Source organism: Pseudophryne corroboree, chromosome 8, assembly GCF_028390025.1.
Source record: "Pseudophryne corroboree isolate aPseCor3 chromosome 8, aPseCor3.hap2, whole genome shotgun sequence".
Classification (NCBI taxonomy): Eukaryota; Metazoa; Chordata; class Amphibia; order Anura; family Myobatrachidae; genus Pseudophryne; species Pseudophryne corroboree.
The window spans coordinates 450,269,434-450,297,268 of record NC_086451.1 but is presented as its reverse complement, the minus strand read 5'-3'; the positions used below and the strand labels follow the sequence as shown (position 1 = coordinate 450,297,268).

General features: G+C 49.1%; 1 protein-coding gene and 1 long non-coding RNA gene across 8 annotated transcripts in view; one reads left to right on the top strand and one right to left on the bottom strand.

Annotated features, from left to right (window-relative positions):
- COL11A2 (collagen type XI alpha 2 chain) overlaps positions 1-27,835 on the top strand; it is a 168,232-nt gene that overhangs the window by 18,653 nt on the left and 121,744 nt on the right. The gene's annotated exons all lie outside the window — the stretch shown is intronic.
- Positions 2,861-27,835, bottom strand: LOC134949576 (uncharacterized). Of its 2 annotated transcripts, none has more exons than XR_010183180.1 (4): positions 27,382-27,835; positions 15,643-15,780; positions 9,916-10,050; positions 2,861-3,784 (listed from the first exon to the last, which is right to left on the bottom strand). It is a non-coding gene; the product is annotated as an uncharacterized LOC134949576 (long non-coding RNA). The 2 variants fall into 2 exon arrangements; XR_010183181.1 differs by having other exon boundaries at positions 27,632-27,835.

Genomic DNA, 27,835 nt, shown 5'->3' with positions numbered 1-27,835 from the left:
TTTCCCCCAATTGTGTAGGGGTTAGATTAACCAAGTATTGGATGGTACCATTCTAAATAGATATGTGACTACATTTGCCCGTTAGTGAATCTTTTTTCTATTCTAAAAATAATAAGTGACATTAAAGGTGTGGACACCATTAGGACTTACTTGTGAGTTAAAGCACAGGTAGATTGCACTACCAATGTGAACTCTGCGTAAGATCTCCAGATGTGTACATATGATGGGGACACAAGCCGCCATTCACTTGGGCCAAGCAATGTAAGAGTTCAAAATGGTTCCACTATGGCTAACGGGCTACATGGCAATGGATACTGGCTAGAATGGGCTCATATGTATTTTCACAAATGTGGACCCCCAATTACTACCTCGTTCCCTTCTGGCTACGCTGGCCGGTTTACCAGGCAATCATGTCCGTCCTACAATAATACCTGAAATCCTGCGGGACCAGAGAGGAATGCAGGAGTTCTGTCAGTGGAATGCTATTCCCTGACCAGTGAGAAGTCTGAATGCGTCAAATAGCAATTCACAGACCAATTCCGTGTCACATAACCGCACATGCTAGAACCATATGGATCTCATTCCGCAGACACACACGGCTACTGTTTTCCTTAGAATTTTCCACACACTGGCATTCAATGGCGTCTGGCCCCATAGACAGATGTTTCAGGAAAGGCTCTTTAATAAATTAGTGGCAGGAATGTGGCACAGAACAATACGGGTTTTAACAGTAAATAATTATAAGCGTTCGGGGGTCCCTGGCTGTCCCCACCCTTGATCCCCTGAAATGGCCTCTTTGAAATGGAAATATATTGAATTTTCTTAGCCTAAGTTGCTGTGAGCGTTCAGGGCATCCTCTGTCTGAGGGAAATGTTTTCACAGAGAGCCCATTGTGTGACTGGATGTACAGTGCTCCCTTCTCCTGTTTATGGAACAGCTTCAGTTTGGGTGAAGCTGGGGGCCTGCAGCGAAGGGAGCGAGGGAGGTAAATATTTAGTTTGGTTTTAGAAAGTATGTGTCAGAAGTCAGGAGACGGTCTTCAGAATTTGTCCTTGGCCTGTCTGTGCCTAATAGTGTGAGTTATTCATGAAGTGTGATTGACCAGATGCCCTAATACACACTGAGGGGGAGATTTAGAGGTGGACATGAGTGCGGCTGCACAGGGATCGGTATGAAATACCTCTAATCAAAATCCCGACAGCAATTGACCGACGGTCAAAATCCCGACAAGGTCAAAATACCGACATGTAAAATGCCGACAGGTCAAAATACCGACATGTGGTTTTCATGTTTTTTTATATGTCGACATAGGTCGACATGGACACCATATAAGTGTACCGCGTCCCCTCGCATGGCTCGCTGCACTCGGCACACTATTATATTCCCCCTCCAGGTCCACTGGGATGGTAAAGTATGAACAAGTCGGTTTCAATGAAAAAAATCATGAAAAAATCATGTCGGCATTTCGACCTGTCGGCATTTTACATGTCGGTATTTTGACCTTGTCTGTATTTTAAATGTCGGTATTTTGTCCATGTCGGGATTTTGACCTTGTCGGGATTTTGACCGTCGGTCAATTGCTGTCGGGATTTCGACCGTCGGGATTTTGATTGGAGGTAAATTGACTGCATCTCGCTGCACATACTAACTTGAGCTGTACCTATTGAACACTTTTGAGGAGATGTGTCAAACCTTTGAGAAAGTGAAGTTGCCCATAGCAACCAATAAGCTTCAAAGCCTTCATTCTATCTAGCATAGTCTATAAAATGACAGAAGCTGGTTGCTATGGGCAACTTCACCTTAGCGCTCTCCAAGGCTTGATACTGTATATGTCCCCCTTTTCTCACAGTGATCGCCATGATTACTAAAACTGTACTATTTAAACTGTGAGCCTGGTTCCCATGTCAATCGGCAACACACAAAGTATGGATGGCTGTCAACCATTGATGATTTTGAATGCTTTTGCCATCAATGGGGGAGAACCGCATGGTTTCCCTCCATAGCTCTGCCCCCCGACACCAGAGAAGCCCCACCCCCAGGTTCTGATTGGCCCACGGGTCAGTTAGTCAAAGGACAGGGATGACCATCGGTTGCTAAAACCATCAATGATCATCCATTGCATAGTTGGCAATCATCGATGAACACTTGCCAAATTGCCATCTATGGTAACCATCGATGATAACCACACCGATAGCCATCCCAAACACACAGTCATTCTTTTCATAGAGAGCATTGCGCATAATGTGAGGGTTGACTGGGCATCGTGGTTACAATCTGCGTGAATTGGCAGGATCGCCATACTCATTACTACTGATACATTCAACGCCACAGCCAAGGCATTATGTATAAGTTCCTCAGGACTGTATTAATACTTGGCCGTGCATCCTCTCTATGCAACACAAATGACTAACTAAAGTTGAGAGAGATAAAGGGGCAGATATACAAAGCCTTGGAGTTAGATAAAGTGGAGAGAGATAAAGTACCAACCAATCAGCTCTTAAACTGTCTATTTTCAAACACAGCCGATGACACGGCAGTTAGGAGCTGATTAGCTGGTTCTCCCCAAAAATACCAACCAATGAGCGTCTAAATGTCACTTTACAGGCTGGATTTGAAAAAAAGACATCTAGGAGCTGATCCTTTGCTACTTTTTTTCTCTCCAAGCTTCGGTACATCTCCCCCATGTATCACTGCCAGCCAGATCGCAGCGATAAGTATGAATACGATGAATCTTTTTAAAAAAGGTATATTTATGAGAAAGGTATTGCGGAGGCTGCTAAGCGATACTGCCTCACCAGCGTGTGCAGCTGTACGTATTGACCTCTCACCAGTAAAACACTTTAGTAAATAGACAGCCTTTAATGGAGATTCCTGTATCTGGAGTTAGGGGGGGGAGGGGGGGGTAATAGTAGGTAGGTGTAGAGCTTGGTCCATGTGAGCGGGAGCTAATGATTGGCTGAGGGTTACGGTTAGGATTGAACCTCCGTACACTTGGCCTCGGTGGATGTGATGAAACCGTAACGGTTTATGTTACTTTTCAAACACAAAGAAATCTTTATTTCAAGCTTATAAAAACGACATTGTGGCTCCATGTGAGTAGAGCAAATCCGCTCATGTCAAATCAATGAAGCCTGTTATTATTGGATATTTTTTACATATAAATATGAGGTTATTGCAGGCAGGAACTACGGCCATGGACCCTTTATGTCACCGGGAATGTTTTCTATACCACCCACCTGGACTTCTGTAATGATATCCCCAACGTAAGTCAAATTTAACGGTGTTTAGTTATATCAAGCAACATTTCTGTTATACTTGCTTGTCTTCTAATATGGGAAGTTTATGTCAACACAAGTTGTAGACCAAAATGAAATCGTACCCCATACCAGGGATGGGGCCACCTGTGTATAAGACCTATTATATGATCCTGCTTGATAAATCAGGGCCTGCACTGTATCGCACCATTTTCATAGTGGGTAGTTCTGCATTATGCATGGAGCTATACGAAGCATGACTGCAATGTATACATCAAGCTTGCCTATTGTCCTGGCATATCCAGGGAGCAGGATTGCTGAGAGGTGGGGAAGCGAGTGCGAAGTTTCAGGGGCAGGGCCTCTGTGTGGGTCCAGGAGTGCAGGGTAGAGCTAACCATACTCTGGCCTCCAAGCAATACCGCAACCACGCCTGCTGGTATGTGCACAATGGGGTGTGGCATAGTGAAAGGTGAATCAGATAATCATGGCCCATCCCCTGCTGCAGATTACCGCGCATGTCCGTGGATCTCCTGGAAGAAAGGTACAAAGTATGGATCAGTCCAGGCCTCTCTTGAGCATTATGAGTTACCTCAGCTAAGACTTCCTACATTATTATTATTTTTACATATTCATCTACTTTATGAGGCGAGATAGTGGGTGTTGCTTTTTGATGTCGTTCAAGCCATCATATATACTCTTGCTCCTCCTGGATGGCAGTTCCAGGGTGTCAGAAATGCCTCATCACGCCCCATATCCCAACCCAAAATGGCCGCTTGTGGTTGGGTCGTAATTGAATGGTGACCAAAGTCAGTCAACCAATGACAAGTGCACAGTATGGGCAAACACCATGGTGAGGGAGTCCCAGTTACACCAACTAAAGAGCCGGCTCCTCCGTTCTTGGCTTTAGTCCTTTTGTGTTGGCTATTTATGGTGAGCATGTTATTATGGTGGTTTGGACTAAAGCCATTTCAGAAAGAATACAGACATTTTTTATTTTCCATTTCAACGATATTGAATCAAGAGATAATTAAATATTTTGATTGCTCTTAATTTAAAGTGGTGAGCAAGGGTTCTTGGGAGTCTTTTTTAAAATTTTATAAAAAGTTTGTATTAAAGGTTTAAATGTTTTTTATTTTTTGTAACTCTTCTGGTACACTGGGGTGCAGAGTTAGGGGCCTTTGACCACTGGACTGGGACCGCTAAGGTTGTTCTCCACGGGCACCAAATCTGTAGTCACATACAGTATTACTGTGCGTCCGCTGCCTCCTGTCCCGTCAGTGTTACTATAGGTCACTTTGTGGTTCGCCAGTCGCAAATTAACGTGGTCTAAGTGAATCCAACTCTATGCACCCAAATAAGTTCACTAATGAATGTTTATCCTGGTTGTTACTGGCTGCTCCTATTATTTACTGACACTTGGCAGTCATGGCCGTGCCTGTTCTGTTACTATTCTCTTTTCTTCCAAGCCAGAGAATTTTTATTATCCTTACTATTTTTCCATCTTCTTCTTTCCATGCATTTTCTGCTTCTGATGTGAGTTTTCTGTCCTCTGACAATCAGCTGTGCCTTGGTCTAGTACTGTATAATACACTGCACTTCCCCTTCCTCAGGTTAAGTGTAAGCTCATTTGGTATCCCTAAAACTGCCTAATACTACTACTGTAGCACATCCAGACTTTGGGGTCTACACTCTGGGGGTAATTCCAAGTTGATCGCAGCAGGATTTTTGATAGCAACTGGGCAAAACCATGGCCCTCATTCCGAGTCGTTCGCTCGGTAATTTTCATCGCATCGCAGTGAAATTCCGCTTAGTACGCATGCGCAATAATCGCACTGCGACTGCGCCAAGTAATTTTACCATGAAGATAGTATTTTTACTCACGGCTTTTTGTTCGCTCCGGCGATCGTAGTGTGATTGACAGGAAATGGGTGTTACTGGGCGGAAACACGGCGTTTTAGGGGCGTGTGGATAAAAACGCTACCGTTTCCGGAAAAAACGCAGGAGTGGCCGGAGAAACGGGGGAGTGTCTGGGCGAACGCTGGGTGTGTTTATGACGTCAAACCAGGAACGACAAGCACTGAACTGATCGCAGATACCGAGTAAGTCTGAAGCTACTCTGAAACTGCTAAGTAGTTTGTAATCGCAATATTGCGAATACATCGGTCGCAATTTTAAGAAGCTAAGATACACTCCCAGTAGGCGTAGGCTTAGCGTGAGCAACTCTGCTAAATTCGCCTTGCGAGCGATCAACTCGGAATGAGGGCCCATGTGCACTGCAGGGGAGGCAGATATAACATGTGCAGAGAGAGTTAGATTTGGGTGTGGTGTGTTCAATCTGCAATCTAATTTGCAGTGTAAAAATAAAGCAGCCAGTATTTACCCTGCACAGAAACAATATAACCCACCCAAATCTAGCTCTTTCTGCACGTTATATCTGCCTCCCCTGCAGTGCACATGGCTTTGCCCAGTTGCTATCAAAAATCCTGCTGCGATCAACTTGGAATTACCCCCTCTATTCATGAAGCAGTGAAAAGAGTGGAGAAGTGAGCCAGAGGAGAAGTTGCTCATGGCAACCAATCAGCTGCTACGTATAATTTTATAGAATGCACTTGATAAATGTTATTTCAATGCTGATTGGTTGCCATGGGCGACTTCTCCACTGGCTCACTTCTCCACTCTTTTCACTGCTTCATGAATAGACCCAAAACTTTCTGTTGACCATATTACACTGAGCCTTTAGCCCTAGCAACATTGTAATCCTTAGCTACTAATTAAATGATTGATCATTTTACCTACTGCAATGTTAATTTACCTGTAAGTTACCGGTAACCTGTAAATTACCCTATTCGTTCCCTTAAACACAGCCCGGTGATGTTACCCCTCACGTGTTACTTCTTCCCTCTCTTCTTAGGATCTTTCCATCTGTTGAAAGCTTTCTCTCAGTGAGCAGAGTGATTTTCCAGAAGTGGCTTATTATGCAGTCAGTGACGGATGTGTGTATATAGTGTGTGGACTGTATATATATATCTATTATTACTGTAATTTCAGCTGCCACTTCTTCAGAGGCTCTGTGTAATCTGAAGTGCTGAAGTCACAGCAGAAATAAGTGTCTGTGTATTGGGTGTGTACGTGTGGTAGGAGGAATATTGGGGGTCATTACGAGTTGATCGTAGCAGTGCTAAATTTAGCACAGCTACGATCATTCACACTGACATGCGGGGGGACGCCCAGCACAGGGCTAGTCCGCCCCGCATGTCAGTGCCGGCTCCCCCCCCCCCCACAGAAGTGCAAAGGCATCGCACAGCGGTGATGCCTGTGCACTTCAAGAGTAGCTCCCGACCAGCGCAGCTTTAGCGTGCTGGTCGGGAGCTACTCATCGCTCCCCGGCCCGAAGCGGCTGCGTGTGACGTCACGCAGCCGCCGCGGACCGCCCCCCCCAACGGTCCAGCTACGCTTGCGCTGGCCGGACTGCTCCCCCTAAATGGCGGTTTAATGCCGCTGTCCAGCCCCCTTCCACCCCGCGACCGCCTCTGTCTCAGAGGCGATCGCTACGCAGCGACAGCCATGCGCCGGCGCACTGCGGCACCGGCGCATGCGCATTTCCGACCCGATCGCTGCGCTGCGAGAAACTGCAGCGAGCGATTGGGTTGGAATGACCCCCATAGATTGCAAGCCCTACTGGAGCAAGGACTGGTGTGCAATGCTAAAGTATGTTCTGCAAAGCGCCACAGAATATGTGCGCTATATAAATAACTGCCAATAATTCAGCCGCATACGTCATCTATTTCCCTGCACTCTGCACTATGTCGTCCAAACGTGGCCCCCTTAATACATGGGGCAGGGACTGATGTGAATGGCCAAATATTCTCTGTAAAGCGCTGCGGAATATGTGTGCGCTATATAAATAACTGGTAATAAATACATAAATAATAAATAATGGTGCTAGCGATCAGTGACAATGGGAAAATAACTAGCTGTTCTCAGACTGTAACAGAACCTCATTCTCTGTAAATGTGATGCAAGGAAAATGTAAAAGTAAACTAACTTAATTTTATTTCCCCAAAACATTTTCTATATTGGCATAAAGATACGTTATATAATATTCCTACTGCATAGCTTCCCATATCATGTGTAAGTGCAACTGAAAGGTAAGAATGCAAGGAATGCCAGAGGGAGCCTGGAGAAAGGCAGGAGTTAGTGTATTTTAGATATGGGTAGCATGGTTTATGTAGTGGTTAGCATCGCAGCCAGACAGCCCAGAAGTAATGAGTTCAATTCCTGACCAAGGTAATATAGGTGTGGGGTTTGTATGTTCTCCAAGTGCTTTGGTTTCCTCTTCACACTCCAAAAACATTAGCTCTAGTGTGTGTAATAGGTGTACATGCATTATATAATGTACCAAAGAGTACTCCCTCTCTGACCAGATCCTTTTCGACCTGTACAAGCCAAGGTCACCCCTCTCTTCCCCCCCATTTTTTAACGTGCCCTCTGGATACTGTATGAAAAGTAGGGAAGTATGGGGTGTTGGGATTCCGGCGTCGGTCACATGATGGATATAAGTGCTCTGTCACTTCTACCCCTTGATAGATATTAGTGATATATTAGCATATTCTTAGAAACAAGGATATAATTTCCCAGTTTCCTAAAATATCACAGATATGCATTGCTTGTCCATTCTAAATAAATGTAATAATCTGCGTATAGTGGTGTATGCATGCTAATTACTAACATTATAAATGTCCCACCTAGTGCTCCCTGTTGGTGACCCCCCCCCCCCCCCCGCATCTCTCCCCCCCCCCCCACAGATAATCTTTCAATTCCAGTCTAAGCGCTGTCTCGCTGCGCCCAGCACATCCCAGGATTATTTTGCTGCTGTGCTCATTCCAAATGAGAACCAAATGGTAAATGAGACATAACGCCCTAAGTTTCCCTCCTGTCCCATAAACCCAGACAGACTCCTGCCCAGCGCTCACACAATTTCCCACTGACGTGCAAATTCCCTGTAAGCAACAGCAGGTGTCACGCAGAGGGGAGGAAGAGAGGGAAACGGACGGCGCACGTCTGGAAAAGCAGCAGGACTGACTGAATTAATGATAATGAAGTGCTGGACTGTCCAAGTATATACATTACAGAAATCACATATACGCTGAATACTAATAACAAAATGCCATCATACTGCAGTGCATATAGGTTGTCTGAGATAGCGGGGGTTAGAAAGAATACTTTCAGGGTACTAGGGGGTAGATATATTGTACCCGCACTTAACGAGTGGGTATAACGCTTCCTGCTTCGCCTCTTTACCGAGGTGTATGAACATCTTGGATGCCGAAGGGGGGGGAGTGAAAACTGCCCCCCTCCGGCGATCGCTGCTAGCCAGTGTCGGACTGGAGCATGAATGGCCCCCCGGGGGGGTGCAGTGGTAGGGACCCATGATTAGAGGTGTGGCCAGCCTCCAAAGGGGGTGTGGCCAGCCACCACAGAGGTTTGGCTAACCATTATAGAGTACCTGGTCTGGACTCCTTGATAATTTATATAGTAATTAATACTAGTGCATGCATGATAATGTGCCAGATTAATGACAGCAATGTACTGTAGAGAATACATCATAATCCTGTGCAGTATAAGGTAATATGTGTATAATATATAATTCAAGTACACAGTCTAGAACCTGATCCCTAGAAGAGGAGGGACCCCAGGCAGTGGGGCCTACCAGTGGTTTCCCCTGTACCCCTGTGGGCCAGTCCAAGCCTGCTGCTAGCCTCCCCACAATGCATCAGCCTAGTGCTGTTTTGCTGTGTCGCTCCATTAATGCCGAGTCTCAGGTTCACCACGGAGGCTGTGGTATACTGCGCCGCTGCCAATTCGGATACACGCCAGTGCATATGTTACCTACATCTTAACATGTATGCTTATATGTGCTTAGCACCCCTACGCCCCCTGCGCAAGGTAGTCGGCGCTACAGCCCGGGGGCTGCAGCCGCCGCTGCTCAGCACGCGATTGGCCTGTTCTGATGCTTCCTAAACTGCATCCTAAACTACTGTAGTTCCTCCCCTCTCCTCTGCTGACGGGCACTGACCCTGCAGAACCCAAGCTTCTGCATTACAGGGAAGGGATAAAATCATGGGCTGCCAGTTGCACAGTTGTGGGACAGTATATAGGTCCAAACTTCCTTCAGGGACATACATACATACTTACATACACACTCAAATATATAGCTACAAACACTAGAGGGCACACTAAGGGACCGATTCAATTAGGCGTGATCTCCACAACGCAGTGAGTATCAATACGGTACATACAGTAGCACCGGAATTGCGTTTTTTAATATTCACCTTAAAGTAAAAAATGCAATTTGGGGTTGACTTTGTATGAAATTGAGGTGATATAGGGCGCTAATGTTATGGCACATCACAATGGCATCACTCCTAATTGAATTGACCCATTAGTTTAGCACTATTAAATCAGGGGGCCTGTGTACGCTTTAATAAAACAGAGTTTACAAGTAATACATGAGTCCTATCTGACTAAGGCCATAGAAGCCATTCTGTGATTCCTTTACGTACTTTATACAGTGGCGTAGCCCATGTGGCTGCTTAGGGGCCCTACAGTGGTGGGGAGGGGGGGGGCATGCTGGTGGAGGGATGTTTAGTTCAGCATTTACCTGCAGCAGAGTATCAGTCTGTGTGTGGGCTTCCTGCAACATGAATGGGAAGAGGAAATGTTTCTTGACCTCAGGCAGCGGTCAGTTTCCTAGGATTACAAGGATCTGTTGTCTGCCTGAGCCGTCTTGTGGGGCCTGTATATAGAGAGAAGAAGAATGAAGTGTGTGTCCTATCTTTGTACTATCTTCCCCTCTGTATTGTCTCATTGGCTTCTGAGTGGTCTCATGTTCTGTTTAGTCTGTTCTCCCATCACTGGTGGTCTCACCCTAGTCCGGGAGTCTCCCCAACATTCCAGGAGAGTAGTATCTATGTCCAATTCACAGCTGTATGTCCACATTCAGCATATGGGAACTGGCCTGTAAATTCAGAGGGATGTGGGATAGCCGGTCCGCAGGGAAATGCTCATAGTGGGAAGAGTAAAAGTGTCACTTCCAAGTCCAACGCAGTAAGATTAGGGACACTCTCTTCATTCATTTCAACTTTTCTTATTTTTTTCCCAAAATACAACTCGGTTGAGCCTCATAGGAAAGGCCATCTACAAATATATCATCAACGGTCTCCATCGATGGTGCCATTGGTGGTTTACATTGATGGCATGAAGCCATTGCTGAAAACTGACAACCATCAATGCAGAGGATGTAACAGTGAGTTGCAGGACTATGCGTCAGGTAAGGGATGGGACTTTACAGGCCATGTTCCATACTCCCTGGGGAAGGTACACCCTGAAGAAGACATTTGTTGAAACGCGTTGGTGGAGAGTGGGCTGCACATCCTTTTTTTCACATTTAAAGACTTGATAATATCATCCTGGGGCTCAGTACGGACTTTTACCTCGCAGGTCAGGTGTCTAAAGTTTTGTTTAACAATCATTGCTTTACACTATTGATGTGATCAGATGTTGTGCATGCCCAAGAGCTTTTATATACAAATAAGATTTTAGGAGTTTTTTCGTGTGTTTACAATTTTTGGAATATATCATTATAATATTACATTTTAGCCACATTTACCCGAAATCTGCACAATGGGGATAACGATCCCAGAATAACACATACGTATCACAGTGACATTATTGTGCAACCTTTTAAGGATGAGGTGTATGACTGGCAAATCACTGACGCAGGCTGAAAGATGCCATGCCCGAGCCACATACTGCACAACATTAAGGGGTCCTCTTCCGTCGTCACACCATTGTCATACTCTCACTGTTGCAGGCTGAAAGATGCCATGCCCGAGCCACATACTGCACAACATTAAGGGGTCCTCTACCATCTTCATACCATTGTCATACGCTCACTGACGCAGGCTGAAAGATGCCATGCCCGAGCCACATACTGCACAACATTAAGGGGTCCTCTTCCATCTTCATACCATTGTCATACTCTCACTGTCGCAGGCTGAAAGATGCCATGCCCGAGCCACATACTGCACAACATTAGGGGTCCTCTTCCATCTTCATACCATTGTCATACTCTCACTGACGCAGGCTGAAAGATGCCATGCCCGAGCCACATACTGCACAACATTAAGGGGTCCTCTACCATCGTCACACCATTGTCATACTCTCACTGACGCAGGCTGAAAGATGCCATGCCCGAGCCACATACCGCACAACATTAAGGGGTCCTCTACCATCGTCACACCATTGTCATACTCTAACTGACGCAGGCTGAAAGATGCCATGCCCGATCCACATACCGCACAACATTAAGGGGTCCTCTACCATCGTCACACCATTGTCATACTCTCACTGACGCAGGCTGAAAGATGACATGCCCGAGCCACATACCGCACAACATTAAGGGGTCCTCTACCATCGTCACACCATTGTCATACTCTCACTGACGCAGGCTAAAAGATTCCGTGCCCGAGCCACATACTGCACAACATTAAGGGGTCCTCTTCCATCGTCATACCATTGTCATACTCTCACTGACGCAGGCTGAAAGATGACATGCCCGAGCCACATACCGCACAACATTAAGGGGTCCTCTACAATCGTCACACCATTGTCATACTCTCACTGACGCAGGCTGAAAGATGCCATGCCCGAGCCACATACCGCACAACATTAAGGGGTCCTCTACCATCGTCACACCATTGTCATACTCTCACTGACGCAGGCTGAAAGATGCCATGCCCGATCCACATACCGCACAACATTAAGGGGTCCTCTACTATCGTCACACCATTGTCATACTCTCACTGACGCAGGCTGAAAGATGCCATGCCCGATCCACATACCGCACAACATTAAGGGGTCCTCTACCATCGTCATACCATTGTCATACTCTCACTGACGCAGGCTGAAAGATGCCATGCCCGAGCCACATACCGCACAACATTAAGGGGTCCTCTACCATCGTCACACCATTGTCATACTCTCACTGATGCAGGCTGAAAGATGCCATGCCCGATCCACATACCGCACAACATTAAGGGGTCCTCTACCATCGTCATACCATTGTCATACTCTCACTGACGCAGGCTGAAAGATGACATGCCCGAGCCACATACCGCACAACATTAAGGGGTCCTCTACCATCGTCACACCATTGTCATACGCTCACTGACGCAGGCTGAAAGATTCCGTGCCCGAGCCACATACTGCACAACATTAAGGGGTCCTCTTCCATTGTCATACCATTGTCATACTCTCACTGACGCAGGCTGAAAGATGACATGCCCGAGCCACATACTACACAACATTAAGGGGTCCTCTACCATCGTCACACCATTGTCATACTCTCACTGACGCAGGCTGAAAGATGCCATGCCCGAGCCACATACCGCACAACATTAAGGGGTCCTCTACAATCGTCACACCATTGTCATACTCTCACTGATGCAGGCTGAAAGATGCCATGCCTGAGCCACATACTGCACAACATTAAGGGGTCCTCTACCATCGTCACACCATTGTCATACTCTCACTGACGCAGGCTGAAAGATGCCATGCCCGAGCCACACACCACACAACATTAAGGGGTCCTCTACCATCGTCACACCATTGTCATACTCTCACTGACGCAGGCTGAATGATTCCGTGCCCGAGCCACATACTGCACAACATTAAGGGGTCCTCTACCATCGTCACACCATTGTCATACTCTCACTGACGCAGGCTGAAAGATTCCGTGCCCGAGCCACATACTGCACAACATTAAGGGGTCCTCTTCCATCGTCATACCATTGTCATACTCTCACTGACGCAGGCTGAAAGATGACATGCCCGAGCCACATACTGCACAACATTAAGGGGTCCTCTACCATCGTCACACCATTGTCATACTCTCACTGACGCAGGCTGAAAGATGCCATGCCCGAGCCACATACCGCACAACATTGAGGGGTCCTCTACCATCATCATACCATTGTCATACTCTCACTGATGCAGGCTGAAAGATGCCATGCCTGAGCCACATACTGCACAACATTAACGGGTCCTCTACCATCGTCACACCATTGTCATACTCTCACTGACGCAGGCTGAAAGATGCCATGCCCAAGCCACATACCGCACAACATTAAGGGGTCCTCTACCATCGTCACACCATTGTCATACTCTCACTGACGTAGCTGAGCAATAGGAGTTCAGGAATAAACTGGCTGCATCAACAGCTGATCTGACCAAGATGTTCTTAAGTAGACTGGAAATACGGTACCCAGCTAGTGGGAAAGGGGTAATGTGAGAAAGGACAGAGCCGGGAGATGAAAGACATATGTGCTAAATGTACAGAGGTCACAGGGCATTCAGACTGACAATCCTTATCCTTCAGCCAATACTTGTGCCTAGTCTATCATCATAACCGTAGTTCTCCTAATAATATTATTATTATTATTATTATTAATAATAATAATAATATTTATATAGCACTTTTCCACAAATAATGCTGCTTTACAGGAGGACTTTAGGTGCCAGCGGAACCTCAATGCCATTCATACTGGCACTTGTGGTTCTCCAAGTGCCTGCATGCGGAGGAGGCTTGCTGGGACTTGTAGTCCCACTATAAAGGACAATTTTTACTTTCATTCTAACTTTTACTGCTATAAAATCTGAACCCACCGCCCAGGGGTATGAGGATAGCCCTGAACTTTAGCCCAGGTTTGGGGTATACTCGAGAGGGTGGACGGGGTCCCCACTTTCCAAAGAATTCCCTGCCTGGGCTGCCTACTTGGGATTGAAAGTACTTGTGAATTGGTTTGATGGTGTTTTGACTTCTGTTTGCAAATTTGGATGCGTTTTGCAGTTCAAATTGTGATTTTACTCCCGTGTTTGGCTTTAATAAATCTCGGAGTTTGAAGATAAGGCTAAACTCACACACGAATGCAAACTCGGACTAACAAGATTCTTAGGCGGTCATTCCGAGTTGATCGCTCGCTAGCTGTTTTTAACAGCCGTGCAAACGCTAAGCCGCCGCCCTCTGGGAGTGTATCTTAGCTTAGCAGAAGTGCGAACGAAAGGATCGCAGAGCGGCAGCAAAATCATTTTGTGCATTTTCAGAGTAGCTACAGACCTACTCAGCGCTTGCGATCACTTCAGACCATTCAGTTCCAGATTTGACGTCTCAAACACGCCCTGCGTTCGCCCAGCCATGTCTGCGTTTTTCCTGGCACGCCTGCGTTTTCTCGAACACTCCCTGAAAACGATCAGTTGACACCCAGAAACGCCCACTTCATGTCAATCACTCTGCGGCCAGCAGTGAGACTGAAAAGCTTCGCTAGACCTTGTGTGAAACTACATCAGCCGTTGTGAAAGTACGTTGCGCGTGCGCATTGCGCCGCATACGCATGCGCAGAAGTGCCGTTTTTTGCTTCATCGCTGCGCAGCGAACATTTTCATCTAGCGATCAACTCGGAATGACCCCCTTAGTAAATTTACTCCTGCATGTCTTATAGCTGCATGATAAGAGGTTCTAGTTTACGCACAGAAATTGTGACTGTTCTTAAATAGTCCCCAATGTCTCAGAGGAAGTTGTACTGCAGTACTTCTGGTGCATGCTTGATTGCTTATGTACCAGAGGCACTTCAGATGTTGGATGTTGGTAACTATAGTGATGTAATCACGCTGTCCAATCACAATCGTGCAGTGGTACGAGTATGTCTCTATAATAGCATGTAATATATGTAATACTGTGTGTCCTTCTCTGACTGATTGTACGGTTGGGGATATGTTGTAGTATTCATCAGAGGTGTGTACCCTGTTGGCACGACCTGTTGGTACTTTTAGTTCTACAGCAGCAGGCGAGCCACAGTGTGTCTCAGCAGTTTATGCCTCTGGCTGGAAGGGAACACATGGGCTTTTAGTTCCACAGCAGCGATCTATACTCTGTAGGCAGCACGCAGGTTGACTATGTCTCTGGCTAGTAGGGAATGCTGGGATTTGTGCTTCTACAACATCTGCCACTTAACATTAGCCTGAGCACAGGTAGCCCAAGGCACTGGCTGGTAGGATTACTGGAATTTGTAGTCCTACAACAGCTGCCGACTGACTTTAGTCTGAACACAGGTAAACTAAACTCCTGGCTGGTAGGGAGTGCTGGGGCTTGTAGTTCCTAAAGCATTGATACCTAGGTGTAAAATATGGGGTACTATACTGTATATGTAAGAGGCAGTGACGAGCAGGAAGATTACTAGGAGTAGTCTGTACACCGGAGGTAAGCAGGACAGAGAGACAGTGGGATCAGGGCACCAGTGACCAGGTACATTGCTGGCACAGCCTCTCTTACTTGTGTGGATCGATCTTCCCTCTCCCCATCCCTCTCTTCCTCTCCTCCTTTCCCTCTGTCTCTTGCTCCCACTTGGATTGAGGTATGTGGAGGGTAATGAGTTTTTCCTCTCTGGCTTCTGGTTGGAAGTCCTGCAGACTGTAAAGGAGTCGTGTTACTGGGAGTCTGCCATTCACATCAGCTCCTTTCATTAGGCTGCCCCCCCTCCTTCCTTCCCAAGCTCCCTTCCTCTCCCTCACTGTCTGTCTCTGTATACCCCTCTATTCCCCAGCTCACTTCCTCTCTGCCTCTGTATACCCCTCTATTCCCCATCTACCTTCCTCTCTGTCTCTGTATACCCCTCTATTCCCCAGCTCCCTTCCTCTCCCTCACTGTCTGTCTCTGTATACCCCTCTATCCCCCAGCTCCCTTCCTCTCCCTCACTGTCTGTCTCTTTATGCCCCTCTATTCCCCAGCTCACTTCCTCTCTGTCTCTGTATACCCCTCTATTCCCCAGCTCCCTTCCTCTCTGTCTCTGTATACCCCTCTATTCCCCAGCTCCCTTCCTGTCTCTGTATACCCCTCTATTCCCCAGCTCCCTCCCTCTCTGTCTCTGTATACCCCTCTATTCCCCAGCTCGCTTCCTATCTGTCTCTGTATACACCTCTATTCCCCAGCTCCCTCCCTCTCTGTCTCTGTATACCCCTCTATTCCCCAGCTCACTTCCTCTCTGCCTCTGTATACCTCTCTATTCCCCAGCTCCCTTCCTCTCTGCCTCTGTATACACCTCTATTCCCCAGCTCCCTTCCTCTCTGCCTCTGTATACCCCTCTATTCCCCAACCCCCTTCCTCTCTGTCTCTGTATACCCCTCTATTCCCCAGCTCCCTTCCTCTCTGCCTCTGTTTACCCCTCTATTCCCCAACCCCCTTCCTCTCTGTCTCTGTATACCCCTCTATTCCCCAGCTCCCTTCCTCTCCCTCACTGTCTGTCTCTGTATACCCCTCTATTCCCCAGCTCGCTTCCTCTATGTCTCTGTATAACCCTCTATTCCCCATCTCCCTTCCTGTCTCTGTATACCCTTCTATTCCCCAGCTCCCTTCCTCTCTGCCTCTGTATACCCCTCTATTCCCCAGCTCACTTCCTCTCTGTCTCTGTATACCCCTCTATTCCCCAGATCCCTTCCTCTCTGTCTCTGTATACCCCTCTATTTCCCATCTCTCTTCCTCTCTGTCTCTGTATACCCATCTATTCTCCAGCTCACTTCCTCTCTGTCTCTGTATAACCCTCTATTCCCCAGATCCCTTATTCTCTGTCTCTGTATACACCTCTATTCCCCAGATCCCTTCCTGTCTGTCTCTGTATACCCCTCTATTACCCAGCTCACTTCCTCTCTGTCTCTGTATAACCCTCTATTCCCCAGCTCCCTTCCTCTCTGCCTCTGTATACCCCTCTATTCCCCAGCTCACTTCCTCTCTGTCTCTGTATAACCCTCTATTCCCCAGATCCCTTCCTCTCTGTCTCTGTATACCCCTCTATTCCCCAGCTCCCTTCCTGTCTGTCTCTGTATACCCCTCTGTTCCCCAGCTCACTTCCTCTCTGTCTCTGTATAACCCTCTATTCCCCAGCTCCCTTCCTCTCTGCCTCTGTATACCCCTCTATTCCCCAGCTCCCTTCCTCTCTGTCTCTGTATACCCCTCTATTCCCCAGCTCACTTCCTGTCTGTTTCTGTATGCCCCTCTATTCCACAGCTTCCTTCCTCTCGGTCTTTGTATAACCCTCTATTCCCCAACCCCCTTCCTCTCTGCCTCTGTATAACCCCAGCTCCCTTCCTCTCTGCCTCTGTATAACCCCAGCTCCCTTCCTCTCTGCCTCTGTATAATCCTCTATTCCCCAGCTCCCTTCCTCTCTGCCTCTGTAAAACCCTCTATTCCGCAGCTCCCTTCCTCTCTGTCTCTGTATACCCCTCTATTCCCCAGCTCCCTTCCTCTCTGCCTCTGTATAACCCTCTATCCCCCAGCTCCCTTCCTCTCTGTCTCTGTATACCCCTCTATTCCCCAACCCCCTTCCTCTCTGTCTCTGTATACCCCTCTATTCCCCAACCCCTCCCTCTCTGTCTCTGTATACCCCTCTATTCCCCAGCTCGCTTCCTGCCTGCCTCTGTATACCCCTCTATTCCCCAGCTCTGTTCCCATCTGTCTCTGCATACCCCTCTATTCCCCAGCTCCCTCCCTCTCTGTCTCTGTATAACCCTCTATTCCCCAGCTTCCTTCCTCTCTGTCTCTGTATACCCCTCTATTCCCCAGCTCCCTTCCTCTCTGTCTCTGTATACCCCTCTATTCCCCAGCTCCCTCCCTCTCTGTCTCTGTATACCCCTCTATTCCCCAGCTCACTTCCTCCCTGTCTCTGTATACCCCTCTATTCCCCATCTCCCTTCCTCTCTGTCTCTGTATAACCCTCTATTGCCCAGCTCACTTCCTCTCTGTCTCTGTATACCCCTCTATTCCCCAACCCCCTTCCTCTCTGTCTCTGTATACCCCTCTATTCCCCAACCCCCTCCCTCTCTGTCTCTGTATACCCCTCTTTTCCCCAACTCCCTTCCTCTCTGTCTCTGTATACCCCTCTATTCCCCAGCTCCCTTCCTCTCTGTCTCTGTATACCCCTCTATTCCCCATCTCCCTTCCTCTCTGTCTCTGTATACCCCTCTATTCCCCAGCTCCCTTCCTCTCTGTCTCTGTATACCCCTCTAGTCCCCAGCTCGCTTCCTCTCTGTCTCTGTATACCCCTCTATTCCCCAGCTCTCTTCCTCTCTGTCTCTGTATACCCCTCTGTAACCCAGATCCCTTCCTCTCTGTCTCTGTATACCCCTCTATACCCCAACCCCCTTCCTCTCTGTCTCTGTATACCCCTCTATTCCCCAGATCCCTTTCTCTCTGTCTCTGTATACCCCTCTATTCCCCAGCTCCCTTCCTCTCTGTATCTGTCTCTGTATACTCCTCTATTCCCCAGCTCCCTTCCTCTCTGTCTCTGTATACCCCTCTATTCCCCAGCTCCCTTCCTCTCTGTCTCTGTATACCCCTCTATTCCCCAGCTCCCTCCCTCTCTGTCTCTGTATACCCCTCTATTCCCCAGCTCCCTTCCTCTCTGTCTCTGTATACCCCTCTATACCCCAGATCCCTTCCTCTCTGTCTCTGTATACCCCTCTATTCCCCAACCCCATTCCTCTCTGTCTCTGTATACCCCTCTATTCCCCAGATCCCTTCCTCTCTGTCTCTGTATACCCCTCTATTCCCCAGCTCCCTTCCTCTCTGTCTCTGTCTCTGTCTCTGTATACTCCTCTATTCCCCAGCTCCCTTCCTCTCTGTCTCTGTATACCCCTCTATACCCCAGCTCCCTCCCTCTCTGTCTCTGTATACTCCTCTATTCCCCAGCTCCCTTCCTCTTTGTCTCTGTATACCCCTCTATTCCCCAGCTCCCTTCCTCTCTGTCTCTGTATACCCATCTATTCCCCAGCTCCCTTCCTCTCTGTCTCTGTATACCCCTCTATTCCCCAGCTCCTTCCTCTCTGCCTCTGTATAACCCTCTATCCCCCTGCTCCCTTCCTCTCTGTCTCTGTATACCCCTCTATTCCCCAACCCCCTTCGTCTCTGTCTCTGTATACCCCTCTATTCCCCAACCCCTCCCTCTCTGTCTCTGTATACCCCTCTATTCCCCAACCCCATTCCTCTCTGTCTCTGTATACCCCTCTATTCCCCAGATCCCTTCCTCTCTGTCTCTGTATACCCCTCTATTCCCCAGCTCCCTTCCTCTCTGTCTCTGTCTCTGTATACTCCTCTATTCCCCAGCTCCCTTCCTCTCTGTCTCTGTATACCCCTCTATACCCCAGCTCCCTCCCTCTCTGTCTTTGTATACTCCTCTATTCCCCAGCTCCCTTCCTCTTTGTCTCTGTATACCCCTCTATTCCCCAGCTCCCTTCCTCTCTGTCTCTGTATACCCATCTATTCCCCAGCTCCCTTCCTCTCTGTCTCTGTATACCCCTCTATTCCCCAACTCCCTCCCTCTCTGTCTCTGTATACCCCTCTATTACAAAACCCCCTCCCTCTCTGTCTCTGTATACTCCTCTATTTTCCAGCTCCCTTCCTCTCTGTCTCTGTATACCCCTCTATTCCCCAGCTCCCTTCCTCTCTGTCTCTGTATACCCCTCTATTCCCCAGCTCCCTTCCTCTCTATCTCTGTATACCCCTCTATTCCCCAACTCCCTCCCTCTCTGTCTCTTTATACCCCTCTATTACCCAACCCCCTCCCTCTCTGTCTCTGTATACTCCTCTATTCCCCGGCTCCCTTCCTCTCTGTCTCTGTATACCCCTATATTCCCCAGCTCCCTTCCTCTATGTCTCTGTATACCCCTCTATTCCCCAGCTCCCTCCCTCTCAGTCTCTGTATACCCCTCTATTCCCCAACCCCCTCCCTCTCTGTCTCTGTATACCCCTCTATTCCCCAACCCCCTCCCTCTCTGTCTCTGTATAACCCTCTATTCCCCAGCTCCCTTCCTCTCTGTCTCTGTATACCCCTCTATTCCCCAACCCCCTGCCTCTGTATACCCCTCTATTCCCCAACTACCTCCCTCTCTGTCTCTGTATAACCCTCTATTCCCCAACCCCCTGCCTCTGTATACCCCTCTATTCCACAACTCCCTCCCTCTCTGTCTACCCCTCTATTCCCCAGCTCCCTTCCTCTCTGTCTCTGTATACCCCTCTATTCCCCAACCCCCTCCCTCTCTGTCTCTGTATACCCCTCTATTTCCCAGCTCACTTCCTCTATGTCTCTGTATACCCCTCTATTCCCCAGCTCACTTCCTCTATGTCTCTCTATACCCCTCTATTCCCCAGCTCCCTTCCTCTCTGTCTCTGTATACCCCTCTATTCCCCAACCCCCTCCCTCTCTGTCTCTGTATACCCCTCTATTCCCCAGCTCCCTTCCTCTCTGTCTCTGTATACCCCTCTATTCCCCAACTCCCTTCCTCTCTGTCTCTGTATACCCCTCTATTCCCCAACCGCCTGCCTCTCTGCCTCTGTATACCCCTCTATTCCCCAGCTCCCTTCCTCTCTGCCTCTGTATACCCCTCTATTCCCCAGCTCACTTCCTCTCTGTCTCTGTATACCCCTCTATTCTCCAGCTCCTTCCCTCTCTGTCTCTGTATACCCCTCTATTCCACAGCTCCCTCCCTCTCTGTCTCTGTATACCCCTCTATTCCCCAACCCCCTCCCTCTCTGTCTCTGTATACCCCTCTATTCCCCAACCCCTCCCTCTCTGTCTCTGTATACCCCTCTATTCCCCAACCCCCTCCCTCTCTGTATACCCCTCTATTCCAGGAAGTCAAAAAAAGGAGAAAGAAAGAATTCCCTATATTGGGCACACACGGACTGTATTATTTACATAAAGTCAACTATCTGTCACGATAGATGACCACTAATCTAAAATTTAACTTTTATTGAAGTCTTTTAAAACATGAGCGAAATATAGTGCACGTGAATAAATTGTGAAAACATAATAAAGTGAATTTAAAAAGCTTAGCCACTGTAGTTGTTGTATTTCTTCACTGTCTCCAGTATCTAAACAATGTTGCAATATTTGTAGCAATGCTCGTTACTTTGTGTCTGCTATTGATACCTTTGTATCTAGGAGTAAAAGTGCTGCAATTTCAATATGCCACCATTGTTTTGATTTCTACAGTGTACACATCACTGACTAATTATACTTATGGTGGATCATAACTTGAAGTGCCTCCTGTTATAAGGAAAATTTGCTTATCCTAGAAAAATTCCATGTGCTGCTATATATGAAACCTGAATTTATGATTTATTCAGGATGTCATTATTCATGATTTATGTATCACCCCCAAATATACATACGCGTGGCATGTGGGGATGTTTCACACGCCGTTTTTCATATGCTGCTGACCTTAGGGCATTTGTGTTTCTATGTTGTATGGTTTTAGTTAGCTAAACGCTCTTTTACTATGTGGTTATAATCCACACTTGTTATTTCGTCAGCTCCTCTTGCACACACGTGTATAATATATTGCAGGCTCTATGATACTTTCATATATATTTTAACAATTTTTTATAAATTTGCTGCACACAGTGGGAAAATAATTCTATGTGCACACACTGGGAGATTTATTCAAGGCAATATATGTGTTGCCCCTCCTCTTACATACGGTGCAGCAACCCCTTATGGTATGTTCCTCCAATTAGGCACTTATCACAAATCCCACACTGGGATGTATGTAGATATATACCCAGTTGTCGGGGCCCCACATACAGTGACTGCACAATGCAGCTCTGTTGTCCTGCAGCGTGTTATATAATAACGCCGCACGTGTCAGCTGGAAGCCGCTGACCGCGGCTCTCCTGTGTGGAAGCCCCGACTGACTCTGTGCAGTGTGAGGGCTGTCTGCAGCGCAGTGTGCACACGGATGTATCCCACGTATGAAGCAGCAATTAAACCTTTAAACAAGCACAATTTTATAACAGACTAGTAACATTGTTGCATATGTACAGTGGCTATGCTAAGTGGTGGAAAGGACACTGTACATATGCAACAATGTTACTAGTCTGTTATAAAATTGTGCTTGTTTAAAGGTTTAATTGCTGCTTCATACGTGGGATACATCCGTGTGCACACTGCGCTGCAGACAGCCCTCACACTGCCCTCTCTGTATACCCCTCTGTTCCCCAGCTCCCTTCCTCTCTGTCTCTGTATACCCCTCTATTCCCCATCTCCCTTCCTCTCTGTCTCTGTATACCCCTCTATTCCCCAGCTCCCTTCCTCTCTGTCTCTGTATACCCCTCTAGTCCCCAGCTCGCTTCCTCTCTGTCTCTGTATACCCCTCTATTCCCCAGCTCTCTTCCTCTCTGTCTCTGTATACCCCTTTATTCCCCAGCTCCCTTCCTCTCTGTCTCTGTATACCCCTCTATTCCCCAGCTCCCTCCCTCTCTGTCTCTATATACCCCTCTATTCCCCAGCTCCCTTCCTCTCTGTCTCTGTATACCCCTCTATTCCCCAACCCCCTGTCTCTCTAGTCCCCAACTCCCTCCCTCTCTGTCTCTGTATACCCCTCTATTCCCCAGCTCCCTCCCTCTCTGTCTCTGTATACCCCTCTATTCCCCAGCTCCCTTCCTCTCTGTCTCTGTATACCCCACTGTAACCCAGATCCCTTCCTCTCTGTCTCTGTATACCCCTCTATACCCCAACCCCCTTCCTCTCTGTCTCTGTATACCCCTCTATTCCCCAGATCCCTTTCTCTCTGTCTCTGTATACCCCTCTATTCCCCAGCTCCCTTCCTCTCTGTATCTGTCTTTGTATACTCCTCTATTCCCCAGCTCCCTTCCTCTCTGTCTCTGTATACCCCTCTATTCCCCAGCTCCCTTCCTCTCTGTCTCTGTATACCCCTCTATTCCCCAGCTCCCTCCCTCTCTGTCTCTGTATACCCCTCTATTCCCCAGCTCCCTTCCTCTCTGTCTCTGTATACCCCTCTATACCCCAGATCCCTTCCTCTCTGTCTCTGTATACCCCTCTATTCCCCAACCCCATTCCTCTCTGTCTCTGTATACCCCTCTATTCCCCAGATCCCTTCCTCTCTGTCTCTGTATACCCCTCTATTCCCCAGCTCCCTTCCTCTCTGTCTCTGTATACTCCTCTATTCCCCAGCTCCCTTCCTCTCTGTCTCTGTATACCCCTCTATACCCCAGCTCCCTCCCTCTCTGTCTCTGTATACTCCTCTATTCCCCAGCTCCCTTCCTCTTTGTCTCTGTATACCCCTATATTCCCCAGCTCCCTTCCTCTCTGTCTCTGTATACCCCTCTGTAACCCAGATCCCTTCCTCTCTGTCTCTGTATACCCCTCTATACCCCAACCCCCTTCCTCTCTGTCTCTGTATACCCCTCTATTCCCCAGCTCCCTTCCTCTCTGTCTCTGTATACCCCTCTATTCCCCAGCTCCCTTCCTCTCCCTCACTGTCTGTCTCTGTATACCCCTCTATTCCCCAGCTCCCTTCCTCTCTGTCTCTGTCTCTGTATACCCCTCTATTCCCCAGCTCCCTTCCTCTCTGTCTCTGTATACCCCTCTATTCCATATTTGCCTGCACTTCAATGCAGCCGCGTGACGGGGGGAGTGAAGAAACTTCACTTTCCCCGTCACTGCCCCCCCACCGCCGGGTCGCTCGTCGGCCGTATCCGCCGTCGGGCAGCTCGGCAGCGGGTCGGCCAGTGAGTAGGGCCCTTACGATTTGGGTCAGTTATTTTATTTCTGCGCAGGGTAAATACTGGCTGCTTTATTTTTACACTGCAAATTAGATTGCAGATTGAACTCACCACACCCAAATCTAACTCTCTCTGCACATGTTATATCTGCCCCCCCCCTGCAGTGCACATGGCTTTGCCCAACTGCTAAAAAATTTCATGCTGCGATCAACTTGGAATTACCCCCTGTGACTGTACCGTACTTGACACTGTAAACTCTCTCTGAAACTGTATTCCATACCCCCTATCTGGCACTTGCCCCTCTCTGTGACTGCACTTCTTCCCTGGCACTGAGAGGCGGTCTGCACCCCCTCTCAAGCACTGTACCCCTCTCTCTGGGGCTACACCCCTTTTCTGGAGCTGTAACCCCTCTCTGGGACTGTACTCATTTGTTTTGATAATGATAATGACAATAAATGTATTGTACTGCCCTCTGGCACTGTATCCTCTCTGTTGCTGTAACCCCTCTCTGGGACTGTACTGCCCTCTATCCTCTCTCTGGAGCAGTAGCCCCTCTCTGGAACTGTACCCCCTCCGTGCAGCTGTACCCCCTCTCTGGAACTGTACCCCCTGCGTGCAGCTGTACCCCCTCTCTGGATCTGTACCCCCTCCGTGCAGCTGTACCCCCACTCTGGATCTGTACCCCCTCCGTGCAGCTGTACCCCCTCTCTGGATCTGTACCCCCTCCGTGCAGCTGTTCCCCCTCTCTGGAACTGTACCCCCTCCGTGCAGCTGTACCCCCTCTCTGGAACTGTACCCCCTCCGTGCAGCTGTACCCCCTCTCTCTGGAACTGTACCCCCTCCGTGCAGCTGTACCCCCTCTCTGGAACTGTACCCCCTCCGTGCAGCTGTACCCCCTCTCTGGAACTGTACCCCCTCCGTGCAGCTGTACTCCCTCTCTGGAACTGTACCCCCTCTCTGGAGCTGTACCCCCTCCGTGCAGCTGTACCCCCTCTCTGGAACTGTACCCCCTCCATGCAGCTGTACCCCCTCTCTGGATCTGTACCCCCTCCGTGCAGCTGTACCCCCTCTCTGGAACTGTACCCCCTCCGTGCAGCTGTACTCCCTCTCTGGAACTGTACCCCCTCTCTGGAGCTGTACCCCCTCCGTGCAGCTGTACCCCCTCTCTGGAACTGTACCCCCTCCGTGGAGCTGTACCCCCTCTCTGGAACTGTACCCCCTCCGTGCAGCTGTACCCCCTCTCTGGAACTGTACCCCCTCCGTGCAGCTGTACCCCGTCTCTGGAACTGTACCCCCTCCGTGCAGCTGTACTCCCTCTCTGGAACTGTACCCCCTCTCTGGAGCTGTACCCCCTCCGTGCAGCTGTACCCCCTCTCTGGAACTGTACCCCCTCCGTGGAGCTGTACACCCTCTCTGGAACTGTACCCCCTCCGTGCAGCTGTACCCCCTCTCTGGAACTGTACCCCCTCCGTGCAGCTGTACCCCCTCTCTGGAACTGTACCCCCTCCGTGCAGCTGTACCCCCTCTCTTGAGCTGTATCCTCTCTCTGGAACTGTACCCCATCCATGCAGCTGTACCCCCTCTCTGGAACTGTTCCCCCTCTCTGGAGCTGTACCCCCTCCATGCAGCTGTACCCCCTCTCTGGAACTGTACCCCCTCTCTGGAGCTGTACCCCCTCCGTGCAGCTGTACCCCCTCTCTGGAACTGTACCCCCTCTCTGGAGCTGTACCCCCTCCGTGCAGCTGTACCCCCTCTCTGGAACTGTACCCCCTCCGTGGAGCTGTACCCCCTCTCTGGAACTGTACCCCCTCCGTGCAGCTGTACCCCGTCTCTGGAACTGTACCCCCTCCGTGCAGCTGTACTCCCTCTCTGGAACTGTACCCCCTCTCTGGAGCTGTACCCCCTCCGTGCAGCTGTACCCCCTCTCTGGAACTGTACCCCCTCCGTGCAGCTGTACCCCCTCTCTGGAACTGTACCCCCTCCGTGCAGCTGTACCCCCTCTCTGGAACTGTACCCCCTCCGTGCAGCTGTACCCCCTCTCTTGAGCTGTATCCTCTCTCTGGAACTGTACCCCATCCATGCAGCTGTACCCCCTCTCTGGAACTGTTCCCCCTCTCTGGAGCTGTACCCCCTCCATGCAGCTGTACCCCCTCTCTGGAACTGTACCCCCTCTCTGGAGCTGTACCCCCTCCGTGCAGCTGTACCCCCTCTCTGGAGCTGTACCCCCTCCATGCAGCTGTACTCCCTCTCTGGAACTGTACCCCCTCTCTGGAGCTGTACCCCCTCCGTGCAGCTGTACCCCCTCTCTGGAACTGTACCCACTCCATGCAGCTGTACCCCCTCTCTGGAGCTGTAACCCCTCCGTGCAGCTGTACCCCCTCTCTGGAGCTGTACCCCCTCCGTGCAGCTGTACCCCCTCTCTGGAACTGTACCCCCTCCATGCAGCTGTACCCCCTCCCTGGAGCTGTAACCCCTCCGTGCAGCTGTACCCCCTCTCTGGAGCTGTACCCCCTCCGTGCAGCTGTACCCCCTCTCTGGAACTGTACCCCCTCCATGCAACTGTACCCCCTCTCTGGAACTGTTACCTCTCTGGAACTGTTCCCCCTCTCTGGAACTGTACCCCCTCTCTGGAGCTGTACCCCCTCCGTGCAGCTGTATCCCCTCTCTGGAACTGTACCCCCTCCGTGCAGCTGTACCCCCTCTCTGGAACTGTACCCCCTCCGTGCAGCTGTACCCCCTCTCTGGAGCTGTACCCCCTCCATGCAGCTGTACCCCCTCTCTGGAGCTGTACCTCCTCTCTGGAACTGTACCCCCTCCGTGCAGCTGTACCCCCTCTCTGGAACTGTACTCCCTCCATGCAGCTGTACCCCCTCTCTGGAACTGTACCCCCTCCGTGCAGCTGTACCCCCTCTCTGGAACTGTACCCCCTCTGTGCAGCTGTACCCCCTCTCTGGAACTGTACCCCCTCTCTGGAACTGTACCCCCTCCGTGCAGCTGTACCCCCTCTCTGGAACTGTACCCCCTCCATGCAGCTGTACCCCCTCTCTGAAACTGTACCCCCTCCTAGCAGCTGTACCCCCTCTCTGGAACTGTACCCCCTCCGTGCGGCTGTACCACATCTCCCACACGTACATCTCAGTCTCTTCTCTCCTGTCACATTGTGCTTATAGTGAGGGACCAGGTTTTCCCTCTATTTCTACACCAGGAATCTCCCTCTGACAGACAGGCAAGCTGCAGCTCATCAAGTGTTGGGTAACCACAAGTCTCAGCATGTTCAGCCATTTTCAGATATATCAGATAACATATAAAAGAGCTAGACAGCTTGGTATGGAGAATACATGGCTTGTGGCCCCCTGGCAGATTGTCAGCGCATTATACGTTCACCATGGGGAATTATATACAAACGCTGGAATGACCATAAAACACGCCATTAATAGAAGGACTAGGTAACCTTATTCTATTACATTTATCTGCATAGGTTGTACAAAGATTTATTACCCATTTCTCTCCGTTCCCTATTCTCAGACAGGATCATTTCCTACTTTCCTGATCAGCCATAGAAATACATTACGAATCTCCATAACGTGTATTCTAGAACAGTGACGCCTCGCTGTGTCATTAATAAAACCGCGCATGGGACGCAAAGACAGATCATACTAAGCAGTAACCTCAGTGACACGCAGACACGGGTATAACTGACCCCTATCCTATGTAATATAATGTTACTGTTCCCCATACTATAGCATACCTCCCAACTTTAACGAGGGAGCCACGCCCACTGAAAAGAGGGTGTGTGGCTTCATATAAAGGGGACGTGGCTTCATAGAAAGGGGATGTGACTTTGCGGTATTGCCGCGATCATGAGCCACGCCCCCAGTCTCCGTCACTGTGGGGGCATGGCCATTGCTCAGTGAGCTGCTGGCACGCCACGAGTCCCTCTCTCTCCTGAACA